Source organism: Mirounga angustirostris, unplaced genomic scaffold, assembly GCF_029215605.1.
Source record: "Mirounga angustirostris isolate CCGP_5_RB_7025 unplaced genomic scaffold, mMirAng1.0.hap1 SCAF_5, whole genome shotgun sequence".
NCBI classification, from domain to species: domain Eukaryota; kingdom Metazoa; phylum Chordata; class Mammalia; order Carnivora; family Phocidae; genus Mirounga; species Mirounga angustirostris.
The window spans coordinates 47,912,607-47,931,226 of NW_026991713.1; the positions used below are offsets into that span (position 1 = coordinate 47,912,607).

Here is an 18,620-nt window from a genome sequence, read left to right on the forward strand (position 1 = left end):
GCAGGAGACTCCCAGGATGGAAAATTAGGTTGAATTAGTTTAGATTTGGAAAATTTGAGGAGAAAGCAAAGAAATCATATAGTCCTGATAATATAAACATATCTGTAATATGACAGAAACAAGAAACTCTTGATACCATGGATATACAAATCATTAGCATGTGCATTTGTAAATTCACAAGATTAAACATATCAAACTGCATATTAACAAAATCATCTCTACAATACATATAAATAAAGTTTGGGTTTTGGAACTCTTTTTTTTTTTTCTCCCTTCTCTGATTGCAATTGGTGTTTAGGTTTTAGGTCACCCCATAGAAAACTTGTTTAACCCATGATGTATCTCAGGCATGGATCTAACTGTTCAATTTTCAATTTTCAACCATGTTGTTAAAAGTTTTCAGTTGCAATTCTGGATAGCAACAACTACCTTATCTGATAGACAACCAAAGCCATGTGTTCAAAAGGGATGAGATATTAATCGATCTTCAAAAAACATATTCTCCTTTTATTTCTCCCTACACCTCCCCTGCCTCCAAACCTGCTACTTCCCTATTCCTAATTTGGCCAGCTAGAGGTAGGGGAAAGGGAAGTGGAGCCAGAGAACAATGATATTAAATTCTTGGTTAAGTTTGGAAAGTCTTGATCTTTGTCTAAGATAGAGAGATTTAAAAGAATAGTAGTAGAGATAAGGGTTCTCTAGACTGGGTCATAGACTCAGAGCAGGAATTGGACAGGAAATGGGAGGTGGGGACAGTAATGGGGCTACTGAGAAGGGACCCTACCTTGCACCTCTACCCCATTATTTCCAAAGCCATGAGTGGGGTAAAATGTAGGCACTTCTCCAAACATCATATACGCAAGCCCCATCCTCTAAGTCTCAGAAGGATCTCATTGCTTCCTCTGGTTCAGTTTCAGGGGAGGGGCTCTGGGACAGGTCTGTCACCTGTGAGACCACCAGGAATGTCCAGTTGGGCCATGGTGGTAGGGAGTGGGGGCCTTGGTGGAAGAAACACAGTGGCTTTGATCCTTCTTCTCTGTGGGGCGGTGTCTTTAGGACAAATGCTCTTCTCTTCCCTTTCATGTGGCAGAGTAGCGGGGTGGGCTAAGGCTGCCCCTGTTTTGGAGGGGCACCTGCCCTTGGCTTGCCTAGTGGGATCAGTTTGGCCTCTTTTTGGATGTCTTCATCTTCATCCTTTCATACATTTTTCTTGAGGAGCCTTTTTTGTGCCCACAAATGTAGATTTAAGATCTGCTTCTTTGTACTCCAACGCTACAATGCTTACAGCATTGGCCTTACTGCACTCCCTACTTGTCTTCCCTACCAGATTGGGAGCCTTTAGGAAAACAAAGACCAAGTTACAACCATATTTATAATCCCTGAGACCCAGGATGGTGCCTGGGTCATGGTCAACAAGCAGTCAGATTTATTACATTACAAAGGAAAACAAACACATTTACATGCCCATTTCTATGCCCTAAGTGTTTTGTTACCTGGGGTGAGTAACTGAGTAGGCAGAAGAGAGTGACTTGACCGAAGCAATAAGACACTTTCTGTCGGACAGATGTTCTGTAACAATGACTGTAATCACCGACAGCATGTTTTCTCATCTTCACTCTATTCCCTGCTCTTCAGAGAACAGATTGAGGTCGATTTTCTCTGGAAAGCCTCTGCTGATGATCCATCCTACAATCTGCCAGTCTCCTTCTTCCTAAGATGTTTCCTGTTATCAATTTGTAGCCATAAATACACGTTTCTAGATTTTATAGTCAGTCTCGCTTCTCGCCACATCATGTTCTTAGAAATCCCATCTTCCATAAAATGGAATATTTTCTCCTCTGGTGCCAATGTTGTAATTGAGGGCTGACCAAGGACTCAGTGTCACAGAAAATACAGTCATGATCGATAACCTGTCAAAAAGACAAAGCTACAGCTGCAATCCTCTAAAATAATTTAACATAGTAGAATCATGCCTGAGTCCCATAAAAGATCGTAAACACACATTGATTATGCAAGGATGCCTGGAATTATGTAAAATCATAAAATTCAACCCTACCCTATCATAAATTTTTTTCCTAAAATTAATATACACATTCAAATGACTATTTTCAACACATTCATGAACAACCATTTGATCCACTTTTACATTATAAGTGGAATCGTGGAAGATTATTTTGGTAGTTTAGACCTCTTGTCAGCGTCAGTCCAAGCAGGTTGGAAGTTATGCACCTCTTGCTGTAGGGTGTTCTCTCCAAACAGGGCTTCCAAGTCATTCAATTGATTCTGTCATTGCACCCAAATTAGTAGGCTCAAGAAATGTTTCCTGTAGTTTATGACAATAGTGGTGTTTCTTTCCTCCTCTGAAAAGCTGACCCAATCTCTCTAACCTTACTCTTCTCCTTTCCTTGTTTTAATTAATTAATTAATTAATTAATTTTTAAAAAAGATTTTATTTATTTATTTGAGAGAGAGAATGAGAGAGAGAGAGCATGAGAGGGGGAGGGTCAGAGGGAGAAGCACACTCCCCGCCGAGCAGAGAGCCCGATGCGGGACTCGATCCTGGGACTCCAGGATCATGACCTGAGCCGAAGGCAGTCGCTTAACCAACTGAGCCACCCAGGCACCCTCCTTGTTTTAATTTAAAGCTAAAGGCAGAGTTACTTGGTAGAGGACCAAAGCAGAGCTAGGGAGAGCCACGAAATGGCCTTAAATCACTCAAGCTCTACTTCCTTCTGTGAATGATTCCTCCTCGATTAAATTTTTATGGTAAAAGCAATAAAACAACTGCTGATTGTGAGCAACCCCCCCCCCAAAAAAAGGAGGTTCAAAACATCTGTGACATGACTGCTAAGAGGTCTGGCTGTCCTTGCTTAAAATTCAATTAAACAATTCAGTTCACATTTATTGAAGGCCCACTATGTGCCAGACCTGATGTGTGCTCAGGAGATGCTGAGACAAAGGTGATAGATGGCCTTCTGGGAGCCTGGGGGAGGTGTGGGTGTTAGGAAAGCAGCTTTTAAGGGGCACCAGGGTGGCTTAGCCGGTTAAGTGACCGACTCTTGGTTTTGGCTCAGGTCATGATCTCAGGGTCGTGAGATAGAGCCCCATGTCAGCTGTGCACTCAGTGCAGAGTCTGCTTCAGTTTCTCTCTCCCTCTCCCTCTGCCCCTGCCCCCCTACCCCCTGCTCTCAAATAAATAAATCTTAAAAAAAAAAAAAGAATAAAGAGAAAGAAAGCAGCCTTTAAGCCTAGTCCTGGGAACTTCCTATAGGGCAGTAGCAGGACTCTCTCTGGGATATTTTGGCCATGTGATTTGTGGGGTTTGTGATTGATACTGATCTACAATCATGCCTGGTAAGAGGAAGGACATTCAGAAACTGTTTAATAAGAAGCTTCTGTGTTTTCTAAGTTTTTTTTTTTTTTTTTTAAGAGAGGAAGTGGGGAGGGGCAGAGGGAGAGAGATAATCTCAAGCAGGCTCCATGCCCACCATGGAGCCCCACTCGGGGCTTGGTCCCACAGTCTTGAGATCATGACCTGAGTCGAAATCAAGAATCCAAAGCTTAACTGACTGAGCCACCCAGGTGCCCCACTTCTGTGTTTTCTAGTGAGATTTGAGTATTGAAGTTTACTTCATGTTTAATTAAGAAAAATCTCATAATCCCATTGAAAACAAATAGCATTATCATAATGTTTGGCAAAGGCTGACATTATAGGCAATAGGGAACCCAATTAAGGAAATACAAGGGTGAGACAGTGATGTTGAGGAAATAATCCTCTTAGCCTTGAAGCTGTGGAACATATCAAGTAATCGTTCAAAGAGGAACCAAACTGAATGGCCTAGTCTGAATTTATATTGTTTAGCTATTATTTGTCTCAGAATTTTTATGAGTTTTTTCAGTAGACAGCAAGTTCCACAGTTCCATGAAAATAATACATGTTCATGTGCATGGTAGTGTCTGGGAGAAACAAGTAGCAACAGGGATAAGATTATTTCCAAATGTTCTATCAAAAGCAAGACCTGCAAGTAAAGACTTAGTGAGTGCAATTCAGAGGTTGACAATTAGGCCTAATTTTGTGTGTCTGGAAAGTTGTTGCTGCGTGGGACACTTATTCACCTTTTGACTTATAAATAATTCTCAAGTGGCCTCTGATAAGGATGAATGCCATCAGAAACAAGACCCCAGAGGTTTTCTTTTTCTCAGGGGTTACATAGTCCTGTATTTGGAAGCATTACTCTGAGCTTGTTTATATATTTTGCATAGAATGCATTTCTAAAAATAGATTATGACCTCAGTGGAAAATTAAGTGAAACCATGAGTTGTCTCTATAAGCATAATGCTCTAGAAGTAAAAATATGTGCAATAATACAGAGGGAGGCCTGAGAGCTACCACCCTCAAGTCTCCATAGTCAAGAGAGATGCCTTCAACAGGACCATTCAAGAGAAACACAGAAGTGCCATGGGGTTTGAGGGCAAAGGGATAGGCAGTGGTCCTGTGCCTGAGCATACTGAAGGTAAGGGACTGGGGCTAGAGCCACCTGCCTGCTGGCAGAACAGAGAGAAACATTCTTCATGGGAATACACTGCACTTTCACTCACGATGACTGGCAAGAGTGTGTAAAAGTGTCTCATCGACTGGACCGGGGACACACCAGAGCAAAATAGCCTGGAGCCTTTTCTGAATTCTGCCCAAGATGATAAGTGGAAGAGAGCAGTTACTCTAGTAGAGGTGCGACTCAGGGTGGCTGAAGGCAGAGAGAGGGAGATCAGAAGCTAGAAGAGAGGCGTGGCCTGTGTCAATTGGGCTGCTCAGAAGGCTCCAGGGGGGGTATCTTGTGATCCAACCCCAGAGCCCCATCATAGGAAGTCAGCCCTAAAACCCTTCAAGGCCACAGAACACAGCTGCCGGATCACAAGAGGACTGGATAGCTAAGTTACCTCCTGTTTATCCCTCTCTTTCTCCCTCCATCCCCGGAGGAATGAGAGGCAGTATTGGGAAGACGCAGAAGAGGAGGAACAGCACGAGGCAGAGAGACAGGCTCACCATGCCCCTTCCTCCCCACTACTGGTTCTCCAGCCAGGGAGCTGAGGAGCTTTAACTTTGAATGAGCTTCAGATTATTGAATTAAAATCAAGACTGTTTTTGTGACTAACAGAGACAGAGGGACTTTGCACTAAGAGTGTTCAAAAGGGTTTATGGAATCTGCCCAAGATTTCATCTACTTTCCATGTAGGGAAGACACAGGCCTCGGGACAGAGTCAGAGAACTGGCTGAGAGAAATAACAGAATCCTTTCTCTAACCCCAGTTTGGAGACCTACGTGTTCAATGTACCAGTTATACTTGTTTATTGATTTCTTGCCCTCTTTATACTGAGAGCTTCTTGGGATAGAGACCATATGTTATATTCATCTTTACAAATCTTGATGAATCAGTATTGGACACACAGCAAATGCTTGTTGAATGAATAAATGAACAGATCAATTGATAAACGGGGGGTCATTTAGTGTAGTGATTCAGGGTCCAAACTTGGGCTTTGACATTGATTAGTTGTGAGTTCTTCAGCCAGTTACTTAATCTTATTAAAACTTAACCAGTTATATAACCTTTACTTGCCTTTTAGTTTAATTTTATTTTTTAGGGGGAGAGGGGTAGAAGGAGAGAGAATCTTAAACAAGCCCCACACCTAGTGTGCAGAGCCTGACCTGGGGCTTGATCTCACCACCCTGAGATCATGACCTGAGTTGGAATGAAGGGTCAGACGCTTAACAGACTGAGCCACCCAGGCGCCCCTTAAAGTATTTTAAAGAACAAAATAGTATTTACCTCATAGGATTTATTTGAGGATCAGAGGCGATATCAAGCACGTATAATGCTTAGCCCAGTGGTTGGTATATAGTCACTGTTCAGCAAATGGGAGCTACAATGACACCATTACTGTTGCTGCAGTTAGGGATGGAGTTGCGTGGTTAGTGTGCAAAGACCACTCCTCCACTCCCGCTGGGCCTGGTGTCCTTGATTTTTTTAAAAAGATGTATTTATTTTAGAGAGAGAGAGGGCAGGGGCGGGAGGGGCAAGGGGAGAGGGAGCGAGAATCTCAAGCTGACTCTGCGCTGAGTGCAGAGATCCACTCGGGGCTGGATTTCATGACCCTGAGATCAGACCTGAGCTGAAATCAAGAGTTCTATGCTCCATCGACTGCACCACTCAGGTGCCTCAAGTGTCCTTGATTTTGATGGTATGTCCTTGACTCCAGCTGGGCCTGATGACTTTCATGCCCGAGTCTCTCTGTTTTACCTCCTCAAGGAGGAGGCTTGGTTTTCTGCTAGGTTGGGGAGGGGCAGCTCTGCTGCTCCAATGGGTGGAGGAGTCCTGGCTGGTGGACTTAGTGTTTTTTTTTAAATAACTGAAGTATAGTTGACGCACAGAGTTGCATTAGTTTCAGGTGTGTAACGCAGTGATTCAACAACTCTGTCTGCTGGCCTCACCGCCCGTGTAGCCACCACCTGTCCCCATGCCATGCTCTTACAGGACTACCCACTGTATGCCCATGCTGTGCCTTTCACTCCCAGGAGAAAGTGCTTTTACATGGACACTCAGTCAAGACTCCAGTTTTCAGCCTCCCCCCGGAACCGAACCTCCACTTTCAGAGGCATGTGCAACTTCTCCTTCCTAAGTCTTTCTGGGATTCCGTAGCCCAGACCAGCAAAGCTGTTCCAGTTCCTTGGCTTTGCGAAGTCAGTTACCACTGACTTTCCAGTTTCCCATGTTTTGTTGCTTTTTGCTTCTTCTTTGTCCTTGTGATTTATGCCTTAAATAAAATCCTTTTACCATCACATGGGCAGAGAGGGCAAGGGAGATTGGGAAAAATCTATAATAAATACGAGTGTTCAATAAGCCAGGTATTATTAGAATTAGGTGTCACTTTTATAATAAAAAATCATTGTGGCTGAAAAAAAGAATTGAGCGGCACCTGGGTGGCTTAGGTAAGCATCCGACTCCTGATTTTGGTTCAGGTCATGGTCTCATGGTCTTGAGCTCGAGCCCCACGTGGGGCTCCACACGCTGGGTGTGGAGCCTGCTTAAGATTCTCTCTCTCCCTCTCCCTTTGCCCCTCACTCCTCCCCAGCTTGTGTGTTCATGTGCGTGTGTGCGTGTGCACACGCTCTCTCTCTCAAAAAAATTGAGTTGGAGATATACAACGAATATGTTCATATTTTTCTACATATAGTTAATAATACAAAGCAATTCATGCTATTTTGCAAAATAAACTATGTAGACAATAAGCCATTAAACATTTTGATAAAGTAGCAATTACTAGGGGTGAGGTTATCAAAGAAGTCCACATAGCAGAGGTGGCAATTTTCCTGGACTCTGAACAATGGGTAGAACTTGGGTTTCTTAAGGGAGCAGGTCTCTATTTAGCTCGTTTCCTTATTAACAATTATGTGTAAATCAGGATATTATCTAGTGTAGTAGCCATTGCTTTGGCTTCTCAACATACTTTTTCCTTGTTATTCCTTCGTTTTGATAAGAGATGAATTCTCACTTGGAGAGAATGAAAGCAGCACAACAGAGGAAAGCAGAACCTGGAGACCGAGAATGATGACAAGACTTGAGCTCGATCCAGCTCCATCTAAAGCCGGAACACCTGTGGACTTCCAGGTTGCAAGAGCTGATAAATTCTGTCCCCCCCATTTTTTTCCTTAGGTTAGTTTTAATTGGGTTTTAGTCACTTTCATCAGAAAGAGTCCCAGCTAATACGACAGAGTAATGAGACAGTATTTAACTCTGAATTTTAGAAGAGCACCACCGTGGGTAGAACTAGACCTTAATTTATAGTCTATTGAAATTACAACTCGAAGGTTGTTTCTCATTAAGCTTATTGGTGGTAGATAATTTTTATCCTTTGACTCAAGGCAGTGTGGGAACAGGAGGGTGTCTGCATTTTCCCTTTGGAGCTTGTTATTTTTCTCATAACAGATGAATTATTTGTAAGCAAAAATTAAAGATAAAAATCAATTCCCATTATCTTTAAAAAAATGTGGTGAACATGTCCCTAGAGTTATGAGAGCTGCGGGGTAATTCATCTGTGGAGTGCTGCTGGAAGGCAGAACCCACTGAACCCCCAGAATTCAGGGTTAAGGGAAATGATAGTTTTATGCTTATTGATTAGAAGTTTTTGCCACAGAAGCCAGGGCAGAGATAGCCAATCTCTGGGTGATCTGGCAAATTACTTCATAACAGTTAACTAATAACAGCTAATTAATACATAAGTACACACTATAGGTCTACTATTGTTATGTTTCACCACAAATAAGTACTGCTGTTGTCATTGTTTTCATTTTCCAGGTAAGAAAAATGAAGGCACAAACGTGTTTAAGCCAGGATAGGCAGCTAGGCATCTGATGCTAGTAGGACATTCCCTTACTCACTGCATTATACTGCTCTAGCTTATTAGTCACTCCACGGAAGCACCCTTTGCTGTAGCTGCGAGTCTCAGGTCTCAAAGCAAAGAGTTTGAGGCAAGAGATAAAATTACTCGGATAATCAGGAAAAGGGAAAAAAAATCAATTTCTGCATGAAATGCATTCCTCCGATTGCTTTAATTGTGGTGACTTTTTCTTGGGAGGCTTTAAATATTGTTCCATGAATGGTTATTAGAATTACTGATAAAGAATAAAGAGAAAGAAAGATAATGACTTAATAATGCCTTCTTATTTGGAAGGAAATAATACTTAAAAACTGTGGCTCTCCCTCTGGGGGCAATTTTGCCACCCGCAGGGCGTTTGGCAATGTCTGGAGGCTTTTTGGTTGTCACAGCTGGGAGATGCTACTGGCATTGAGTAGGTGGAGACCAGGGATGCTGCTAATCATTCGACAATGCACAGGTCAGCTTCCACAACACAGAATTGTCTCCAAATGTCAGTCGTGCTGAGGTTGAGAAACTCTACCTAAAACAACGAAAATTCATCGAGGATACTATTTACTTACTTACTTACTTACTTATTTATTTATCTATTTATTTATTTATTTATTTGACAGAGAGAGAGAGACAGCAAGAGAGGGAACACAAGCAGGGGGAGTGGGAGAGGGAGAAGCAGGGTTCCCGCCGAGCAGGGAGCCCAATGTGGGGCTCGATCCCAGGACCCCGGGATTATGACCTGAGCCGAAGGCAGACGCTTAACGACTGAGCCACCCAGGTGCCCCTCATCGAGGATACTTTTAATGAGCCATGTAGACATCACTTTTCCAAGCTCAGAAAAATTTGAAAACAGGAGACAGTTTATTATCTTGGCAAGTCCAGAACACAAAAATAAGTTTATGGAAATGACATAGCTTAAATTGGACATATGAATAGAACGATAATCCAAAGTTTCTCATTAGAAAGAAAACTTATCTGTTCTTTGTGGTTTAGAAAAATTCTTTGTGGGTTCGAGGGACCAGTTTTCAAAACTGCCAGTTTTTCGTTACTGAAAAAAATAAATTTTCTTATGACGAGACAACTCAAATTCATCAGCAAATGACCTTTGCTGACTTTCCATCATTCTTCGAATATTTCTCAATGGCTAGGGCTTAAGTAACTCCAGTCAGACATGACTTGATTAAAAAAAAAAAAAGAAATTTTTATCTAAATGGAAAAAGAACATAATTTAGATTTATTAGTATAAAGACCAAAATGCAGTATTCTTCTACTTAATCAGGAGAGAGTACTTTTTATGATGATCTTAGTCTCCTTAATTTGAATATTTCAAAACTAATTATATTATGAAAATTGAATGCCACACACCAATTCACTTAGATTGTATTGATCATGATGAACTAATTACTTTAGATTTATGATCTGAATAATTTATATTGTGCAACCCACTCCACATTAGTGGTTTTTGCAAAGTGGTGCAGAAAAGCAATCTTTTGCCAACTTCTGTTTGTGTTTGAAGAAGAATTTCCTATATGTATGTCAAAATCTGTCACCACAGAACCCAAAGATGTCAGGTTATATAACGCCTCGACAGAGACGTAGAGAACATTTATAAAGGGAGATTACTTTTTTAATGGAAATGATTAAGGAAAGATGCACTGTTGCAGTTAAACAAAAGTCTTACCACTGTGACTCTGGTCTGATGCTGTTCCTGGAAGGCCCTCAAAGGTGTTATTCACATAATCAACCAGGGGCAGGGCATATACTTCTTTGGTCCTACCAGAGCCAAGTGGTCATTATGGTTGGAGGTGAGAGCTAGGTGTAGCATTGAAAGAAGAAGAGTGGGGATGAAAAAAGGGAGAAGTTTTCATTCATTCATTCATTCATTCATTCATTCATTCATCTACTCAGTATGTATTTTTTCTTTCCAGCTTTAGGAAGTATAATTGACAAAAAGTATATATTTAAGGTGTATGAAGTGATGATTTGATATATGTATACATTGTGAAATATACACTGCAATTAAACTAATTAACATATCCATCATTTCCCACAGTTACCATTTCTTTTTCTTTTTTTATTTTGTGGTGCATTCAATATGTATTTATTGATCTTCTAATATGTGCCACGCCCTGTGTTTGTGTTGGCAGCAGAAAGTGAGGAAGGCAGAATAGAAAAAAAAGAGGACAGCTTGACAAGGGACCAACCGGGCTTTTTCCTGGTCTCATAAAGTTTACAGGCTGCGGGGTGAGGGCAGGGGAAACTATCAAATAGATAATTTGTTACACTGGTCATAAATGAAACAACAAAAAATATAAGGTATTATGAGAAAGAATGACTAGAAGAACTAATTTAACCTTGGGGTCAGGAGAGGTAGCTGGTAGTTGTAGTCTTGCTTAGTGCATAAAAAACAACAAACAAAACTAAAAAACAAAGGCATGGCTCATAGTTGATAAGCAACACAATTCAGATATCAAATATTCCTAATTAAATGTGAGGTTCTAGGCCTTTAAAAGACATGGAATCCTGCAGTAAGCTAGTAAAGCAAACCAGAATCAACAGGATACAAAAAAGTTCCGATTGGCCTTAGCTACTGAATGTCTTCTGTGAAAAAGATGGCTTTAAGGAAGGGTGAAGCTGGTGAGTGGGCAAAGAACAGGGAGAGAACGGCAGGTCTAGGAGACGAGTTCAGAAGACGTCGGGAGCAAGCAAGAGGTAAACAAATGGTGGGACAGGCTAAGGAGCCTGTGAGGAAAACTGGCATCAAGTTCACAGGAAATGAAGCATGCTCTGAGGCAGGAGGAAGTGGAGCCCTGGGTGAACCTCCAGCAGAGGAATCTGACCTGGACAGGAAGTGAAGGGCATCTTCTGAGGAGCAGGAAGGGGAGGCTGTGTTTTTGTGTTGGTCGTAATGAGGAAAAGAAGTATCAGTTACATAAACTTGCTAAAGTTTCTGTCCTGTTTGGGGTTTTAGGCAGTTTGGAGCTTCTCTAACAAAATAATCTGGCCTTCTGGGAGGTATTTGTGAGGGACAAGAACAGGGAGAAGAAAGATTGGAGTGTGGGGAATTGCTGTGGAGATGTCTTATATCGGCTCTCTTCTGGGGAACACAAGATCTCTATCTCGGATCCAAATCAGAAGGAAATAATTCCCCCCCCATCTCCCTTCTCATGATGACGTGATCCACATGTGACTCTTGGTTGAGATAAATCTAATTTATGTTATAATAACATCAAAGTTTGAGTGGGAAATAGTTAAGAAGTTGTTTGTTGGTGATTATATGGATAATTTATTCTGTTTCGACTGAAGAAGGAAAAGGATAAAAGAAGCCAAAACCCCCACCAAGTCCCCTAGTGTAAATGGGGGAGGGGAACACACTGAGAAATTACCACTGAGGACATATGTAAAAAAATATATATATACATATATATATTTTTTTACCAGTCGTAAACAATGTGGTATGAGGAAAGATGGAAGAAATAAAAATAACCAACATTAAGTTAAAAGGGATAATTAGAGAAGCCAAAATAAGAGGTGAATGTTGCAGAGAATCTAGCTAACTTTAGAGACTAGAGGTTCCTTCGAACATTTCTTTTCAAGACACTGTGGGGTTTTACATATTTCAGGATTTAACAAAATCCTAAATGTAAAGGTCCTAAATACGCACAAACATTTTTTGCTTCTTCCTCTGAAGGGAGGAGACACTAGGAGATGTGTTCTTGGCTGTCATTTGAAGAATAGCTTCTAGTACATTTTATTTTGCGTTAAAAGCTCTGGAGAACAGTTGGCAAATAGAAATTGGTCCACAGAAATAACATAGCTTCCTGGAACTTAGGGGGAAGGAAATGGGTGGTTTCTTTAATTACTATAGTATTTGTGTGTGTGTGTGTGTGTGTGTATTATAGCTAAAGATAGCATTCTGGCTCATGTCCTCAGGAGGGAAGGTGAATCTGGAAATTAATGAATTCAAAAGTGTATACAGTTGTGTTGAATTTGCTAAGTAAGACAATAATGCTCTTTGTTTTTAATATCCTAGCTCGATCAGAAAGAGTGGATTGAACTTTGTTCTCTGATATTTAATCAGTTTAAATTAAAGGACATTATTATTTACATATGGAGAGTTAATGACTTTAATGTAGGCAAGAAAGCTTATTTACAACAAAGATGTGATTGGGGGTGGCAAGAGGAGTGTTGATAGGGCCTTAATTAATTGATTTGCTAATTATTCTTTTCTGCTGGGTGTTATATAGTACTTTTACTAATGAGCAGCAGTAATAAGAATGCTGCAGCAAGCTATTTGAACTCACTAGTAGTAACAATACCTTGGACATTTTAAGATATTTTGGGATCCTTTTTAAAATCCTCTTTTATGCTGAGAAATTGTGGACTTTATAAACTTGAAGAACTAAATATATTCTTTATGTAAACTTAATTATCAGCCCAGGTCTGGGCTTCACATTTAGTGAAGTTGGAAATAGATGACAGATTTGAATTTAAATAAAAATTTAAAATATCTCTCATAGCAATGCCAGGTATTTATTTTTTTCTTAAAGACTGACCGGTAATAGATACATCTATGCTCATTGGTATAGAAGTTCAACTTTTCTGTAGGCTTACACTTTTTTCTAGAAAGTCATGGTACTAAAGAAATTCAGAAATCTCCAGGAGATTCTGTGCAAATGCAAACTCATTCTTTTTTTCTTCCACATGTTCACTTCTAATAGCCCCTTGGCCTGACGCCTTCACTTCATCTAGTTTGTGAGTCCTGTACAGTTTCTTCCTTAGGCATGCTCACTCCTGACACCAAGTTCTTGCTTAGGCTGTGCCTCCTGCCTAGAGAGCGGTCTCTTCCCTTAAGGCACATCCTTTCTCCATCTCAGTTTTGTCTTGTATCTACACTGATTGGGAGGAGGTGCTGAGTGATAGGGGCGGCTAACATTTACTAAGCAGGGCTCATGCTTTAGGCACTGTGTTGGCAATTTACATGCATTGTTTGATAATGCCCCCATTTTACAGATGGAGGAAACGAGGCTTAGAGAACACCAGTGGACTTGCCAGTAGTAAGTGGTATAAAGTCAGAATATGAATCTAGGTCTTTTTGTTACTGCTGCTGTTGTCATTTCTAGACTTAATCATAGAGTGCCTTGAATTGCTAAGGCCTGATTTCGCTAACCAGATGGTCAGCTGCTGGCAGGCAGGGACCTTATCTTTTAGACTGCATAGAGTAGATACTCAATAGTTATAGCCTTCTGTTGAAATGAAAAATAAAATGTAAAATGTCAAAGAATTTTATAAATAGATTAAACATTGGAAGAAAGAAAGAAGTCCCAGAAAACTAGTTTCTCAAAATCACTACATGAAAGCCACAAGACACTGGTTCTGTGTGAGCCAGGCCCACCCCCATGGGTATCTAGAAATGTGGTGGGCTTTTCTTAGGGCATCAGAATACTGCACTTAGTGGGTGGAAGACAGGGCTGTCCCACGCTCCACAGAACAGGGGAGAGTTCCTTAACATGGCCAGCCCCACACACTAATAGTACTCCTGCTGAGCGGTAGCACCTGGCTTTGCAGCCCAGTGGTGGAAAATGTGGACCCGGAAGCTACATTGAGTTCTGACCATCTCCACGTTTTTCTAGCTGTGTAACTCCCATCACGTTAACTATGTGCCCTCTACTCCTGACACAGAGTGCCCAATAAAGTCAGTTATTACTGCTTCCACAGAAGTGTCCCCGATGGCAAGAAATGATCTTTGGGAGTGACAGGCTTTATTAGACTAATAGTAACTGTACAAATCAAGATGTATTCTAAAATGGTGCTTCTCAGACCTTGATGTGCTTACAAGTCTTCTGGAACTCTTGTTAAAATGCAGATTCTGATTCAGGAGGTCTGGGGTGTGAGTCTGCATTTCTGACAAGCTCATGATGCTGGTGCTCTTGTCTGTGGACCGTGGGTTGAGTGGTAAGATTCTAAAGCAACTTGGGGGAGCAGCTCACTTAATAAACAATCAAGCATTCATTGCATGTTTATTGATATCTTAAATTATAGAGATGGAGGTAATGGAGGTTGGATATAAAGAGTATAGAATTCAGTTTCTTCACAGAAGGAACTTCCATCTGTTTTGCTACTTGAGGGAGAGAGAGAGAGAGAGAAAGAACATTTTCCATGGATAACCAATGGAGAACTATATTTCTCAAGAGAAAAAGGCAGAGAAATACTTTCTACCTGTGTTTCCTCATTTAAAAAAAGGGCATTTGGAATACCCAAATAATGAATAATTTTAGAGGAGATACTGTAACTAAATACATGAAAGACTTGGCTGCTATTCTCAGCTGCAGGATGTAAGCCTTGCCTATCTCAGGACTAATGTGAGCCGTGTGTTTGAGTTTTTTCTGTGTGTGAATGTGAGCTGTTGTGTATGTGTGCGAGCTGGGAAGTGTCTGAGGTCTTTGCTGGCAATTGCTTTCTTCAATATGGATAGAGAAGGGGGAATCTAATAGCCCCCTCCCAACCCTTAAATATTCAAACTCTGAGTTAGGGGGCAGAAGTTCCCAAGGCAGCCTTGACTAGGAACTTTGCATATTTTAGGCAGTGGAAGTTATTTGAATATAGTCATTGAGAGAAGAGACTACTCATTATCCACTTAAAATACTTCCCGGCTGCAGCACGCTGTTGTACTGATGCCAAAGCAATTGGCTTTGCATTTGGCCAGCTGATTTAGCAAGAAATTTTGCAAATTATGCAGTCCTTACAGATGGTGCTGTTGGGTTTGTTACAATGTTTTAAAACACTGACATACTTGACCATGAACTGAATTTCCAGCCTCTTAGAGCTACTCCAGTCAATTCTAGACTCTTTCCACCGGCAGCTGGAGACCAGGAACAGACTTTTCCTGCAACCTTTTGATAAAGGATTTCCTTTAAAAACCACTTGTCTAATAAAATAACTCGGTGGTAAACTTGGCCAAGGGGAACTCCTGGAACTTTTCGGTATCTTTGCTTATCTCTGAGTTGCTTGAGTAACGTTTTTTAAAATGGTTCTTAATTGACTTTCTGGTGCTCTGCCTGGAGGTGGAGGAGGAGTATTTTTAGGAGGGATGATGACTGTGCTCTGCCAGTGTGAGGGGTAAATCCCTGAGAGATTGTGATGAGGGTCTGTGCCTGAACGTGTGTAGAAAGAACAGCTGGAGGATCTGGAAAGAGGTTTCTAAATTTGCCTCTAGAAACTATTAGAAAGTTCAAGGTACTGTATCATCTTCAGAGGCCCATTTCTTGCTCAGATCTTTGCAACGGGGACTAGTCCTGATTTTTGCTGTTAACTGCTTGTTTGTTTTCTTGATTTCTATTTGAATCACCTTTTATCAATCTCCCTCAATGCCCTTTTGGTTGCGCTTATTTCGGCTTTACGTAAGCAGCATCACTGGATGCATGAATGAGGCAGCTAAAATTCCCCAGGGTTACTGAACTGCCCTTCATCTATTTTTAGCACTGCAATGAATTTACCATAGCCCACAGCATAATTCAATCACTCTAAGCCGGAGAGCAGATTCTGAGTTTTTTTTTTTTTTTTAACCTTTCCCAGAGGCATTTGGTATAGGCTAAGCTTAAAAGCACATAATTCAATCATTGATTATTCAAGATAAGTCATACCTAGGCTTCTGTGATTACCAGATTGTCACTGTCAACTAGATGTTCAGCTCTCTTTCCTAATTTTGCATTGGAAGCTGCACAAAGCCTATTGCGTCGTGTGTGTGTGTGTGTGTGTGTGTGTGTGTGTGTCTGGCAATGCAGAAATGGCAACAAAAAAGTATCTGGTACCCACTAGGAGACTGATGACAGCCAATTTGACAGCTCTCTCTCAGTCAGAAGCTCTTTCTTAAGAGAACTCTTGGCCTACAGCTGGAGCGGCTTGATCTTTGCCCTAGGAACCCTCCATTAAGGTGACGACAGTGTGTCTTATTTACCACCATAGTTTCATATAGGGCCTTTACCTTTTCTGAATAGAGGAGTTGGAAGGAGGCATTCATTTGTTGATTGACTCATTCATTTCTTCAACAATCTTTCATTGATGAACATCTGTATTTCAGCTGGAACCCTGGAATGGTGTTTCCCTAGCTTTTGATAGAAATATATTCTACCACCCACCATTTTGGCTGTAAGAGCTCCTTATACCTCCTCTACTTATTGAGAACATGCTCCTCTAAGGTGGTTAGCTCTATGCTCCTATTCAGGGTTACTCCTTTGCTTTGCCTCTGCAGGGTCAGCACTACTTCTCCTAGCAAAGTGGCCCCTCCCACTTATGAATGTTGCTAGTTTCTGTCATTAATTTCTTTCCCTCAGGGTCAGACTGGAGGTTAAGGAGATAGTCGTCCTGTGATGTGACCTGTGATGGCTTTGGGATGTGTCCACTTGGCTAAGCTGAACTACATCCTCCAGAATTCCTTTTCTAATGTGTTTCTGGCTATGGTGAGCTACAAAGAAGATTCTTTTGTAAAAATTGTTGGCTGATAGCTAGGCAGCAGCTATTTTGTAACACACACACCCCCACTCCCAATTCAACCAAGCACCAATCTAGGTGCTGCTGTGAAGGGATTTTGCAGATGTAATTAAAGTCGCTACTCAGCTGAGTTTAAATTAACCAAAGGGATATTGTTCCAGGTGATTTAATCAGAGGAACCCCCCCCAAGTTTCAGTGAGATATAATTGACATACAACACTGTATAAGGTTTAAGGTACACAGCATGATGGTTTGATTTATATTGCAAAATGATTACCACAGTGAGTTCAGTTAACATCCAGCATCTCATATAGATAGAGAAAATTAAAAAAAATTTTTTTTCTTGCGATGGGAACGCTTAGGATGTACTCTGTTAACAACTTTCAAATATCTCATATAGCAGTATTAACCAAAGTCACATGTTGTACATTGCATCCCCAGTACTTATTTATCTTCTACCTGGAAGTTTGCACTTCTGACCACCTTCATCCAATTCCCCCTCACCTCCAAGCAAAGCTTTTAAAAAGAGGGTTTAAACCCTCCGTGATGTCAGAGAGTCCACACACAGAGCAGAAGGAAAGCTGTAAAACGTTTTTCTACACTCTGGGACAAAACTTATGTTGGTGCTGCTGATCTGCTGATTTGCCTTGTTGGTGCAAAGTAGCAGCTGGGCCTGAGATTGCTTTCCATTCCAGCTGGATCCTCATTTGATTTCACCGACTCCTGGGCCAAGTGTGTGTATTCGACTCCAGGACCGAGAGCCCGGGTGCTGCAGGATGCTCTCATCATCAAATTCACTCTTGTGAGGTCCCAGCCTGCTTGTGATCTCTGCTTTCTGATGCCTGCCCTATGGATGTCAGGCTTGCTTAGCCAGCTCCTACAAATGTGTAAGGCAATTCCTTGTAATAACTAAATGGGTAGATTAAAAAAAACCCAAAAAACCCTTATAGTGGTTCTGCTTCTCTAGTTAAAGTCTGACATGCTACATGAACTAAAGAAGCAATTGTTTTCTTTAAATGTCATGAAGTTAGGCAGTCGGAAACCTAAATGGCCACCAACATTCATTCATTCGTGTAACAGTTCTAGCGTTGGCAATAGAGCAATAAACAAGGTGGATTTGGACCCACCCTGGGAGAGCAGACCTTCTAGTAGGAAAGCAGATGTTGAGCAATATTTACAAGGATAATAAGGCTAGCACGGAGCTGTTAGAAGGTATAACTGGGAGATCTGACCTACTCTGACATGTCAGAGAAGGGAAGTAAGGCCTTGGAGAGAGCAAGAGAGCATGACAACAAATGAAAGGCATCCAAGCAGTTCTTTAGAGAGTTGTTCATGGCGGTAGAAGGGATAAGGCTGGAGAGGCAAGCCATAGAGGGCCCTGCAAGCCAAGATAATGATGTCTGACTTTACATGGAGGGACAAACATTTCTATTTAAAAATCTTCATACTTTAAAAAAAAAATTTATTTGAGAGAGAGGACATGTGCACAAGTGGGGGAGGGGCAGAGGGCTCGATCACAGGACCCTGAGATCATGCCTGAGCTGAAGGCAGAGGCTTAACTGCCTGAGCCACCCAGGCACCCCTAAAAATCTTCATACTTTGGAAGCCTATATTTTTTTCATTTTATGATATCCTACTATGATTTCACTCTGAGCCTTTAAAGATCGCACAGTGTTAGTGTGCTTGCTCCTGCCTCTGCTTTTATT

General features: G+C 41.3%; 1 long non-coding RNA gene across 1 annotated transcript in view; it reads right to left on the minus strand.

The window, feature by feature from the left end:
- Positions 1–1,323: 1,323 nt before the first annotated feature.
- LOC135364329 (uncharacterized) overlaps positions 1,324–18,620 on the minus strand; it is a 119,824-nt gene continuing 102,527 nt past the window's right edge. Inside the window, exon 3 of the long non-coding RNA XR_010411207.1 lies at positions 1,324–1,910. This is a non-coding gene — a long non-coding RNA (uncharacterized LOC135364329). The remainder of the gene's footprint in view (positions 1,911–18,620) is intronic.